The following is a 9,939-nucleotide window of genomic DNA, read 5'->3' as shown; positions in this document are numbered from 1 at the left end:
ATTTTGAGATTGAGGCTAGCCTTGGCTACATAGTGAGACTCTATCTCAAAACAAAAGAAACAAGGGGCTGGGGCTGGGGCTTGGCTATAGCACACTTGCCTGGCATTTGTGAGACACTGGGTTCAATTCTCAGTACCATGTATAAATAAATTTAAAAAAATAAAGATCTGTCAACAACTAAAAATTTTTTTTAAAAACCCCAAAGAAACAAAAAATGAAGACTTTCATTCTATCTACATCTTTGCTAATATTTGTTAAATTATAGCTTTTCTAGTAGGTGTATAGTGATATCTCAGTGAAGTTTAAATTTGCCTTTGCCTAAAGACAAATTATACCTTTTCATGTGTTTATTGGCAATTTATATACCTTCTTTCATAAAGAGTCCAAATCTTTTGCCCATGAAGGAAAATAAAAGGTCATTTGCTCTCTTATAATTGAATTGTAAAGTTCTAGCTAGGCTTGGTGGTGCATGCTTGTAATCCCAGATACTCAAGAGATTGAGATAGGAGGATCACAAGTTCAAATCTAGCCTCAGTAGCTTAGCAAAGCCCTAAACAACTTAGTGAGACCCTGTCTCAAAATAAACAATAAAAATAGGCTGGGGATGTGGCCCAGTGGTTAAGTGCCCCCTAGGTTCAATCCCTAGTACACAAAAACAAAACAAAACAAAACAAAATAAATACAACAATAACAAACAGAAGAGAGTGAGAGAGAGAGAGAGAAAAGAATAGTAATGAGTCTTCCAATCTATGAACACAGTAGTTTTCTTCAACTTTTTCAGTCTCTAAATTCTATAAAATGTCTTATAGTTTTCAGTGTTCAGTATACACCTGTTTTTCTAAATTTATACAATTATTTATTTATTTAGTACTGAGGACTGAATTCAAGGGTGCTTTAATACTGAACTACATCCCCAGTCCTTTTTATTTATTTTGAGACTGGGTCTTGCTAAATTGCTGAGGCTGGCATTGAACTTGTGATCCTCTTGCCTTGAACTTGTGATCCTCCTGCCTGAGCCTCCCAATTTTATGGGATTACAGACATAAGCTATTGTGCCTGGTTAAAATTTATTCAATTTTAAAATTATATTGTATATTCTAATTTTTTCAATGTCAACATCTAGTTGCTTATCTAGTAGGAAACAAAAATACAATTTTTGTATATTGACCTTGAATTCTTTTTTTTTAGAGAGTCTTTTAAATATTTTATTTAATTTTATCTTTTATTATTATTTTTTTTAATATTTATTTTTTTAGTTGTAGGTGGACACACAGTATCTTTATTTCATTTTTATGTGGTGCTGAGGATCGAACCCAGCGCCCTGCGCATGCTAGGTGAGCGCGCTACCGCTTGAGTCACATCCCCAGCCCAACCTTGAATTCTTGACTTTCCTAAACTCACTTATTAGTTCTAGTAGTTTTCCTTTTTTGTATATATAGATTTAAGGGTTTTTTTTTTCATATATATAATCATGCCATTTTAAAACAGAGCCTATTTATTTTTAATTTAATTATTATTATTATTATTTTTTTTTTTTTTTTGCCTGCTGCTGGGGATTGAACCCAGGCGATGTGTTGATACTCGCTACTTAGCTGAGGCGGTGTTACCAGCTTTGGAACCCCAGAGCCTGACTTCGCGGACTCTGGCACCTGGCTTCCCCTACTTACTGGACCCTCCCATGTCTAATCACGCAGCGCGGGTGCCTGGGGGATAAACCGCTGCTGGCATCTGGACACAAGCAGTGTGAACAGCGGTGGCTAGAGCAGCCTGGTGCTCATGAGCGGCAGAGAGCTTCAGTACAGCCACCATCACCACCTGAGGCCTTACTTGCCCTCATGGGTGTGCCATTGATGCCTGCCAGGCCGACTGGACCCTTCCAGACTAAGGTGCTGCACAGCTTGCAGAGCCAAGCCTGAGCCCTGCTGCAGTGCCTAGGGGCTCAGCGCAGACCTGCTGGAGGACTTGCAGAGAGCCGCGAGTGCACTTACTAGGCTCAATCAGATGCCCTCCACTTGATATCCTCAGTGCTTTGTGTGCGACAAGAAATGAACCTGCTCACAAGGAGCAGTGGTTCTTCAATCTAGTAACACTGAAGAAGTACACTGATGATCACCCTACTCAGGCCAGAACAGTTGTGAAATGCTCTCTGGGTTTCAATTAGTATTTCTGCATCCCAGTGAAATTCTCTTCAGGGGACATCCTGGTGGAGTCAAAATGCATTTTACAGTTCACTTATCTACTCATCCGTTATGATTTTCCTTGCAGAAATGCCCACTGCCATTCATATACTCATAAATGCATGGCCAAGAGCACCCTGGAACTGAGGAATATGTTTACCCCTTGAAGATCATGACATCATCACCTAGTGGTTCCTAGGGGAAGGCATTCAAGTGTCCTTGGTGGTGGTGACCACAGGCAGGCTATAGCTGTGTTTGTTGCTGTGGGGGAAATCGAGGTGTAATTTTTCAGTGGGTGTGGGGTTTTAGTTCTGTGAGTTGAATAAGTTCTACATATCTAGTGTGCAGCATGGTGACTCTGGGCAAAATGTCTGCATCATATTCTTAAAATGTGCACAGAGGGAAGATCTTAAGTTTCTTAATTCCAACCCTCTAGAAAAAATCATAAATGCATGAGATGATGAGCGTGATAATACATTGCTGGTAATCATTTCACAATGTATCCATATATAAAACATCAAGTAGTACACCTTAAACATATGCAATGATGGCTTGTCAGTTATACCTAAAGACCAAGTTGAGAAGCATGTGTTTGTGTGCATAGGGGAGGGAGGCAAGAATAGTACATATGGTTACAGGAGACCTTGTGGTCATCTAAGTTTGTTTTTTGACAGAAAACCCTACTTCCTGAACTTGAGATCCATGGGATCCATGGATGGAGTGTAGAAGTGATGCTAGGGTGTGCTAAGAGCCTGAGTTTCTCAACTTGGACAGTATCTATATTGCTAATGGGGGAGAGTCCCCAAGAAGAAGCATGGATGAGTCTATCAGAAAGACCCCAAACCCAGCAGGTACTGGCATGTCTAGTGCCACTTGCTGGTTGGCAGACCCAATTACCTGAGAAAGGCACTCGCATCCCCTTTCTGCTCAGCTCTGCAGCCTGAACAGAGACAGAACCTTGGAGCCCTTCCCACTTAGTGTATTTCAGCAGAACAGCTCCAGATGGACATTTTTCCACACCTGCTTTTCTGGACACAGATGTTCAGGTCAGAAACACGCGTAGGGAAACTTTCATCTTCCCAATGTGCCCAAGATGCCCAGCCCAGAGTGTGACATCTGAGACTCTGGATATTTTGCATTGAAAGAATATAATGAGTTACATATTGCAGGAAAAAACATAAATGATTCATACATGAATTAACTCATTCTCTTGAAATGTCAGTTCCTATTGAGGCGCATTTGTCTGGGATACTCTGAAAAGAGGAATAAATGTGCAGACCAGGTTTGGCTGCTTCTGGGCATTCCTCTGATTGTGTCAGGAAATAGAAAAGGATATCAAGGAACAAAAATAATATTTTATTCCCTAAATTTTGTGGTTTCCAGCTGTACTCACTGGCTAATTTGTCATTTTTTCTTCACATGAACATGTGAGGAAATTGAAGACATGTTTAGCCTTTGGGTTCCAGTCTTCCAGGAGATAAAACAGAACTTTCATTTTTGCTTTCTTCCTCTTCTATGGAAAGAGATGGAGTGAGGGCTTAGAGGAATGACATCAACACAGGATCCAATCAGTATAGGAGGGGCGTCTTCAATTCATCAGTCTTAGGCACAAAGGTTTTTGTTTTCTAAGTCGAGTTTTAACTACTTGAGGTTACTGCTACAGCAAGCAGACATTGTTAAAGGAAGTGTTGAGCCGTTTTCACCCTGTTAGTACAAATTAGTATCCTTTCCTTAAATAATGTTAGACAATTTTCATTTTAAAATTGGTTCCCATCATAAAACAGTAAGACCCAGTAGGTCTTGAAGTCCAACACTAGGAAGTCCATCCCATCTGTCCTTTGCCTGAATTCTGACAGCACAGGCTCCACAGGGCCATGGAGACTAGGGGTGTTGGCTCCCTTTGGTACACTGCATGCAGCCGTGCTTGCTACTTCTGTCACCACAGTGTCATTTTAGTTGGCAGAGATGCCAAGCAGCTTTATAATGACCCATATTTAAGGCTGTTAATAGGTGGTTTTCATAATATGCACAATGAACTGTGGCACAATCATGATGATAACAACTACTCAGTAAAAATAAAACAAAAACCCATATTTTACTACATTTGATTATCCTACAAAATATGCATTTTTCTATTTTGAGACATTATTGGTAGTATCTAATCCTTTTAAACTTATAAATTTACAAAAAACAAAGCCTAAGGGAAATGAAATAAATGTATGAGGAAAGAAAATTGTACAGAAATAGATGATCAATCCAAAAAAAATAAATTTAGAACAATTTGTAATGGTAAAAAATCAGCTTAGTGGCAAAGGGGAAATTATTAAAATTTCAATGGCAGAAAATGCTGTGGTGTTTTAAGGGGGTTAGGACTGGTTTCTATTCAAAGGCTATAAAGAGTTTAATGACAATAATACTATTTGTATATTTTGAAAATAGCCCTTGTTTTCTAGGCAACAAATTAGCTTTAAAAATGTAGGGTTACTCTGCAAAATGATGAATTTCCTAAGTCATTTTTAAAAACTTCTGTCCTATTAAATTCAGAAACATTATCAAACAATATTTAATAGGCAAACAATTAAATTAGAAATAGCTCTTTAGTTTACATACAGGTAAAAATATCCTGAAAAAGAAAAAAAAAATGTTTTAGGAAAGGAAATAAGCTAACTAGATACTTTACTATAAAAATTTTCAAAATCTTATGATGGCAGTTTAAGGATTCTAACAGTGAGATTTTAATATGTGTATCCTTTAAATAGTGGGGGTGTGGTGATTATGTGTGGGGGGAATGGCGCCAAATGTCACTACCAGTGCCACCACTATAAGGAGCTTAAAGCTTGGATCTTGCAAAGCTGGCTAGATTCTTGTCATAGTTTGAAAATGAGTGAGTTTCAGATCAGGAAAACACCTTTTCAAACTTATTGGTCTTCTCTTAATATTGCTGTCAGAAGTCAGGAAGGGCTGTGAGGGAGTGCTTCTTTATTTGTTAGAACAGCAGTATTTTGAGAGAAGTACACTTTTCTTTCTCCTAAGCATTAAGAACTTTAGGAGAAGAACTCCTGTGCAGGTGCCCTGATTCGCGACCTCACTAGTTATTTCCATGGAGTGTCTGCCAGCCATACTTCACCAGGCCCGGAATGCTGACAGGGAAGCCAGGATGCCTCCAACAGGCCCTGTGGTCTATGCAGACAGCGCTCTCCCGTCTAGGCACCAGCCTGCCAGAGATAGGGCTGGGGGCCTGTGCAACTTCTCAGGATCAGCACCCCACAGCTGCTGTGTCCTCAGTGATTTTCAAAAGGACAGAAATATGGCTTTGAGAACTCCTGGCTACTGTTATGGAGCTTAGTATGAAAAACCTATGTTCAGTATGCAGTGGTATTTTAACCCCCTAATTTTAAAAAGTGAATGAGATTTTTCTCTGTTATTCATATCTTAAGTCAAAGGCACCTCTCAGTTTTATTATCTACAGTGATACTTTAAGGTTACAGTGCACATCATTTTAAAGTTAGTCTTGTGGAGTTAAAAGCAAACTCATGATTTTGAAACACAGTCATCTAAGGACCAAACAAGGTGATCTAAAATAACAAGTTTAGCCTCAAAACAATGAATGAATTGAGCTCATGTAAGCTCAATTAGAAAAACAGAATGTGACCCCCCCCCCAAAAAAAAATACAGGAATACCTACTGAAGTTTGTTGTGGGTTTTACTGGATGTTCCTGGAAATATACTAAATACTAATTTCTTAACTTTCCTGATCTCTACTTCTTTAAGTTGCTAATCTGATTAGTTTCAGGTCAGCTTTAGTAGATAGGAAAAATGGATGCAGACAAAATAAATATAGTAAAGAAAACCTGATTAGTTTGATCATAGTTATAAGAACGGAGAAGCTTTGTCTGCACATCACCTAAAATGAGCCAGAACTATAATGATAGAAAGAGAACATAAAAAATAAAATTATATTTCTCTTACGATAACTGTGAAGGGAGAATGGTTCAACATATTTTTAAATATTAGAGCAAATTTCATCTATTATCTTACATATAAAGTTATCAGAGTTTTTAAATGCCTAGGTTAACAATTTTGATTCAGAGGGAAAATTTTAGAGCTTGCCTCAAAATGTTCAGAAAATACTACATTTTAGTCTTCATTTGCAAGTGTCTTGGTAGAGAACCCCATTTTGGTCCGACTTTACAGTTTGCTTACTGGTGTTCCTAAAATACCTCATCTGCACAGATTTCCTGCAGGAAACATGGGAAGGAAGAGGAGAGAAACTCTGATGTCCCTTAGTTGTCATGAGGGCCACTAGCTCTGAAGTAGGTCCAGCTCTGCATAGAAGGCTTCTCAGGGGTTGCACTGCTGTATTCTACTGAGCGCATCCACTTCATGAGCCAGAAGGGAGAGCTTGTGAAAGGCAGTGATGGACCCCCCAAGATTGTTCTGAGCCTCAGGGATCCAGCAGAAGTAGCACGGTTTCCACAGGTTTTTGTGGGTTCCAGAGACGTGGCAGAATAACCCTGTGCAGGTCAGCTGGTTTGGAAAACTACTCTCTAAAATATTGCTCCATATCACTGTTCTGGCTGTCGGTGTGCTTAAGTGGCTTTAGTTAATGAGTTAATTCTCCTGGGCACTAATTCTTGGTCACTGATGATTCCATTCTTTATGGAAGATGGCATTCCTCTTAGTGTGGAGCTGTAGCTTTTCTTCATTTGTTTAAAGGACTTGATAGAGCCATTGTGTATGCAAGGTGTGCTCTTTCCATTGTAGAAGGGGTTGTGGGAAAGTGTGCGGTCCTTTGCTGTGAACTGAGGAGACCAAACTGAAGGGAATTTTAAGCCCTTTTCATCACCCAATTGGATATTTTTGCAAATAACAAATTCTGTGCTTTGTTTCACCTGTTGATGAGGAAAGTGGAACAGGAAGGTGCTGAACAGTGAGAACTAGATTCTGTCACAAAGCACTGCTAAGTAAGTCTCAGAAAACTCAAAGGCTGCTGGGTACTGTTCTAACAGTTGCCACATGGCATTCAAGAACAGCAAAAATAAGGGAGACTATTTTTCTGATCTCCTCAAATGGTTGCATCTGTTTAGGAACTGAAATCCTGCCATGGGCCACTCCTTCTGTAGCAGACTCTGAACTCCAGTAATTATCCTAAAATATGGATTCAGCATCACTTGAACATGAGAAGCTATAAGACAACTTAAGTCTCTTCCCTCCTCCTCTTGTAGTATTATAGAGAGATGTTTGCTTTCTAGCATGTACACAAGTTCTGCTAAATATTTAAGAAAAGCCCTGACATATTCTAACCACAGAGTATTTTCTAGTGAAGATAGCCATTTCTCTACATTTCTTCAAAAGGTTCATGAATGCATAGTTGCTTAAGTTTTACAAATGTCGCCTGTATTTCTTGAACATTAGGCAAGATCTTATCCAAACCTGAGTTGTAAACATAACTTCTCTGTGGATGAGTTTTAGTTATTGCATAACAAATCCTCTGGTCAGTTTTCTCTGCTGCAACACATCTTTAATGAGGGCTATTCACACAAGAGCACTGCCATTGAGTGGCTTTAATAGCAGAGTGACATGCTTCTTCCAACAAAAGAATGCGAAAAGATTTTCAGATGTTGGTCTGCTAAAGAACTTGGCGCTACAAAGTACTCTGGAAGGCAAGTCGATCTCCTGTAACCCTCATTCACAGAACAGACTCTCCACCTGAGAGCACCAGTCCTCTTGATTTCTCTGTCCCAATGTGAGTAAGTTTCAAGTAGTGGGGTTCTCTGGCTGCTGCCACCACTAGCTCCACTACCTCCTCCTCCTCCACCTATTGAGGGTATTCCATTAATTTGTTAGCTGAATTGTGGTATTTTTCGCCCAACTTATTCAAATGCAAATGCAAGGCATACCTTTTGGGCACTTTCAGGACCTAATTCATCAAAGCAAAAATCTAACAATTCTGAAATCTTTACAATAAACCCTGTTTTGATTTCTTGTTGGGACCTGGGACTTTCTGCTACCTCTTATGGTCATTTATGTGATATTTTGTTCAATACATGTTAAAGGGTCATCATGTTCTCCAAGAAGAAGTTTTCTATAATGCAATTTCTATAATGCTATTGGGTCATCCATAATAAAGGAGATTTTGAAGTTACTGCATATCAGCTTTCCCCACCAATCCTACTGACTTGTGTATGTTGCAATGCATTTTCTTATAAAAGCTGACTTTATTTAAAACAATTTCTCCTGGCGAAAGTTCTGGCTCCAGTTTTTTCATCTTTGGTTCCGAATTGATCTTGTATTCAGTCTGTGGCGGCGGCAGGAGGTAGGCCCTGGAGGTGGGTCTGGGTGACTTGAGGGAGAACATGGTGTCCCTACCTTCTTGTCTAGGCTCTGTTGCAGGCCAGCTGCAGCATGGAAGCCTCTGAACTCCTCTGGCCTGGACCTCAGAGCTTCTGGAATGGCTGCACAGGCCCAGTCTGCTGTCCACCTGGCGGCCAGCTGGCCTCCCAGACAGGTTGGCAGTGACACAGCAGAGCACCCACCAGATTGGGGTGGAGCCTGGCAGAGCCTGGCCCATGAGGGCACTGGGGTCCATCCCCCAGCCATCCCTATGGCAGCAGTAGGGAGCAGGAAGGTTGCCCATCACTTCAATTCTAGAGGGCTTGGGTAGCGCTCAGGACCCTTGGTGTGCTGGAGGGCTGCTTCCTTATGCAGCTCTAAGTCTTGATCAGTGACATGAAATCCAAGTTTTGGGTGTGGTGGGGGTATGAGAAGGTCTCCTCCTCTATGTGTCAGTAGAAGAATCTTGTGATTTCAGGATCTAGAACTTTTGGGTGGGGATGCTACCTTCCTAGAGGTACCTGTCTGTCCTGTGATTGTTTCTGTCACTTTGTCATATGGATTCTTCCAATAGGCCAGCTCTAAAGCTGAAATGGAAATCTGGGATCCCTACTTGCACAATCTCTTTGCAGACTTGAGGATCAGCCTGCAGTGGAGAGTCTGGTCTTCTCCTCTGCAGCAGCTGAAAACCTCCAGTGGAGCAGTGTGAACTTCTGAAGTGCATTCCATTGGGGGCAGGATCACACAGGAGTTCTGGAGTTGACCCTGAGATGTCCTGTAGCCCAGCATCTCTTGGTGTCACCATCTCTTGGTGAAACCAGCTCAGCCCACTCTATCCAAGACAGAAATGAGGAACAAATAAGTAAACCATTGGCAAGATAGAACATTACTATCCAGAATATAGAAAGAACTAAAAAAACACCCTCCCCCAAAAAACCCAAATAACCCAATCAGATACTTCCCAGAAGAAATATGATCATTCAACAAATATATGAAAAAGTGTTCAACATGTCTAGCAATTAGAGAAATTCAAATTAAAACTACACTGAGATTTCATCTCACTCTAGTCATGATGGCAATTATCAAGAATGTAAAGAACAGTAAATATTGGCAAGGATGTTGGGAGAAAAGGTATACACTTATACATTGCTGGTGAGGATGCGAATTGGTAGAATCACTCTGGAAAGCAGTACAGAGATTCCTCAGAGAACTTGGAATGGAATCATCAGTAGACCTAGTTATCGCACTCCTTGACATATACCCCAAATACTTAAAATCGTCATACCATAGTGATGCAGCCATATCAATATTTTCAGAACTCAATTCACAATAGCTAAGCTATGGAAGCAACATAGGTGCCCTTCAACAGATGAATGGATAAAGAAAATGGGTTATATTTACACAATGGAATATTACTCAACCATAAAGA

The 9,939-nt window shown here is 40.2% G+C and overlaps 1 pseudogene; it reads right to left on the bottom strand.

Moving 5' to 3' along the window:
- Positions 1-6,059: 6,059 nt before the first annotated feature.
- On the bottom strand, positions 6,060-9,338 carry LOC124075595 (myotubularin-related protein 10-like; annotated as a pseudogene).
- Positions 9,339-9,939: the final 601 nt, after the last annotated feature.

Source organism: Marmota monax, unplaced genomic scaffold, assembly GCF_021218885.2.
Source record: "Marmota monax isolate L192 unplaced genomic scaffold, Marmota_monax_Labrador192_F-V1.1 WCK01_AAM20220418_F8-fsc00609, whole genome shotgun sequence".
NCBI classification, from domain to species: domain Eukaryota; kingdom Metazoa; phylum Chordata; class Mammalia; order Rodentia; family Sciuridae; genus Marmota; species Marmota monax.
This window is presented reverse-complemented; position numbering and strand designations above follow the sequence as displayed.